Here is a 3884-nt window from a genome sequence, read left to right on the forward strand (position 1 = left end):
ACTTTCGAAATAACGAACCGTTATCTGCCCAAATTCTAAATTTTGATTTACAATTGTCCATCTTACTAACAAGTTCCATTGATCGATCACCATGAGCCGGTGAAGGCGAAATGAACTTGACTCGTAGTTTCGAGTCACTCGTACCGTGTCTTTGTTCGCCGAATCGACGTTACCTTGCGAATACAAATACGCTGATATAACGTTAAACGCGTTGCCGTCGTAATTGATGTTGGTTCCGTAATAACGTTCTTTTCTAAACTGGAAAGACGCCGACACCGCGGTTCCGTGGATCCTTCTCGTAATTATTCTGTAATTATTACTCGCAATGTAGACGAGATTAAATTTAATCACAGGCTACGAGAGAGTGCTTATGACGAGGAAGAAAGATCCTTCCAGCGGACGGCACGTGCAACCTATTATCTCGCCGCGTCGCACTCTCCCAAGACACTCTAAACCAATGTAACCAGCCATTGTTACAAAAGACAATGACCAAGTGACGCGTGTAATCGTTTCTGCATATCTTCGAATCGCGGCAAGGGTCGACAATCGGCCTGCGCGTTTTTGTTCGCGCCTCCTACCTCGCGTTAACGTGGCATTCCGACGTCTACGTCTATCGTCGTTCCAATGGATCTACAAGTTCAAACAGCAACCAATTTTCCTTTTCTCGCAAACGTTGAAGTATAAACGTTAATAATATTAAATTCACAACGAGAATTTTACAATTTTTCTAATAAACTTAACACCGTCTATAAAGAAACCTGTTTCCATCATGCCTATTGCTATTTGAAATGATTAGTTTGCTCATAGATTACCGTGTCTAAGGAGGCAAACGTAGAAATATTCTTCGACGATCGATTAATTAATTGGACAAGTATTATGGATGACAATATTTCTAAATCTACAACATAATTTTTCTACTTTCCCATTGAATAATTCAGATAGGTAATTATACATTTCATATTCCTTAAGAAACTTGTTCCTATAGAGGAAGAATACTCCTGTAGAAACGTAGCCTATTAAAGTTGATCAGGATGCTATAGCGACCAATTTCTATCATAATCGCGCTTTCAAAATGTTTTATATAACGCCTATGATGTATACATGAAAGTTTTCTATCTGTTCGAACAACTTTCTCGATCGACTGTACATGTATGACCAGAGACTCGTGTCTGACGCTTACAGGATATCTCTACTTTGCCAAGAGCACGCGACGAAAGACACGCGTACGAGCCATTTCCTGGCTCTCGGGACATTCACGGAAGCCTGCGTCTCTCTAGTTCCATGGATACTGTCGTGTACGACGGCTTGAGAAAAAAAGGTTTCAATTGCGTTTGCTGCATTTTGAAAGAATTTTAATTCGAATTAAAATTCCTGGCGCGTGAACGCGCGACTTGGACTCGGAGACGCGACCCGTGAAAGTTTTCACGCAAACTTATGTTACGAGAGGGAAACAAAATTATTCGCGGATCATGCGAAGTTCGGAGTTCCTGACGCGCTTCTTTGAGCGCTTTTCCTTGTTTACACGAGACAGTAAACAGGGAAGAAAGGCCTCTTCGTTTTACCTGACAAGCTCACCTCGATGCATGTACACGGCTCACCTCGACAGCTTGTATCTTACCGTAATGATGATTTTGCCACTCATCTTAAACAACCACTTCGTCTTAAACATCCACTCGCCGACACGAATCCTGCATGCTGCGACGAGCATTTTACTCGGCCAACTTTATTTCCCACTTCTAGTCCCCATCCTGTCCTGTTAACTTAAGCTAAAACGCGATGTCGGCAATATCCAATTACTCTTTGACGTGTACACCTACGTCCAGAAATATTAGGACATTCATACGAGAAATTGGGTTAACCGGAATAATCATTTGGAAATCGTTGAAGAAAATTATCGTATCATTTGAACTGTCGTGCTACAAACAGCTCGTATATTCAACGTTACGATAATCCTGTTAATTAAAATTAAATTAAATTTCTTTTTCATCTACGGTGTTCGTAACAATTGGAGGATCTTCCTCGCCATCATTTTCATTTTTGTACGAATCTTTTTACAGGATTGTCTTGAAGTCGATTCTTATTACAAAGAACGTGTCAATGTATTACACATAATTTTTACACGGACACCGTTCCTTTGATCTTGTGTTCGTAAAAATATAAATTTGCATAACATTCACGATCTAATAATCAGGTTATCACGTTTCATACTAAACCAGCAGGTGTCGTAACACTGGTAAACCAGAATGTAGGTCTTGCATGGCGAGTATAGCGATCTAAAATATGTAAAAGAATGGCGAGAAGAATGACATATGCATTGGAACAAAATTCGATACCTTTAGATTTATCACGCTTATTTTAGGAAACCCGACGATCCTGTCGCTCGTTTCCATAACTCTACATATTTTTAGCATCCGAGCTAAAATAATAGAGGGAAGAATTTAGGAAGCGAATAACCGCGTGTTTCCGATGGCCAGCAGGAACGAAAAGAAATCTAGCAAAACACGATGGTGTCATTGTTTAATACTTTCGATACGGTGATCTCGTTCGCTTGGGTCCTGTGCCACCGTACGGGCGATCAAGACGCGAGCGTGCTTCTTGTTCTAATTTTACTACGAAATAATTACGTGTCCAGTAATTATCAGTCTTTTCCATAATAAAGTCAACAAATTCCATTGGAGGAGATAAATGGAAACGATCTAACATTTCGAACGATGAATTTATGTTTTGTGTTTTAATTCCAAAGTTTGAAGTATCAAACTAATAAATCTACGATTGAACTTTCTTTCAAGGCCAATGAAAATTTTCGTGATTAAGGTTTTTCGAATAATCCGTTCTACTTTGAAATTCAGAGATACTAAACATCTTTGCCGTTCTTCTGCGCATTGCCTTCCTCCTAGTACAAATTATTCTCATCTATCAAATTAATACCATCTTCCGACGACGATGAATTGCTGTTCATCCTTGGATTTCCGTGTTTGCTGCAATGCTTGTCTTTTTCTCTTTTCTTTATAACTGAAGCGTCAAGAATACGAAGAAAACGGAAGAAGAAGACGATGAAATGAAAAACGATGCAGACAATATTTTTGAAAGTATCTGTTCTATTCTTTTGCTGATATTCACATCCGTAAGAGCGCACAGCAGTCGTACGATCATGGATGACTATAGTCACCGTGGATGACTGACTATAGTTGCCTTGGTATCGAAAGGGTTAAATAGTCCTTGGCAGGTTGTCATAAAAAGACAGGTCAACCTGAGTGTCAACTATTATTCTGTTCCCGGTTTATCAACCAGCATCCAGGCCTGTCGCGGTCGAGATCTTGCGGTGTACAGCTCAACTGTGTTCCTCCACTACCACCCTGACCTGCCTCATTTCTATTCGTCGTGAGGTGCGCCACGAAAGCACCGAAAAACACAATCTCGACCGAGGACAGCGAGAGCCAAGGGAACACGGCATAGATAAAAACGTTGTACTGCTACTCCGTTAACGAGAAATTATGTTTCTCATTTTTCTTCGGCGCCTGCTTCAAGTACACTCGAAGCTCGATGTTGCGCGTACTCGATATTTTTGCTTTAATAATCAATGGCTTTTAAAATACATTTAGTAATTAACTTGTATCAATTAACTCGTTACGAAGTGCAGCCATGCGCGTTTATCCATAGCAAGGTAAAAAGTAGCAAAAGAAGTAGTTTTGTGAATATACGTACACACCTTGAAAACTAAAACCAAGCTCAGGATATTGAACTTGACAGCATATTTGAAAATCGATGAAATCGATAAGGTGAACCCTCGTCCACATAACTACCATGTATTCCTTTCTTAGTAAAGTTGATCTGAAATTTGATCAATTGTTATAACAGTTAACTGAGAGTAATCTATCAAATTC

The sequence above is a fragment of the Bombus affinis genome, chromosome 14, assembly GCF_024516045.1.
Source record: "Bombus affinis isolate iyBomAffi1 chromosome 14, iyBomAffi1.2, whole genome shotgun sequence".
Lineage (NCBI taxonomy): Eukaryota > Metazoa > Arthropoda > Insecta > Hymenoptera > Apidae > Bombus > Bombus affinis.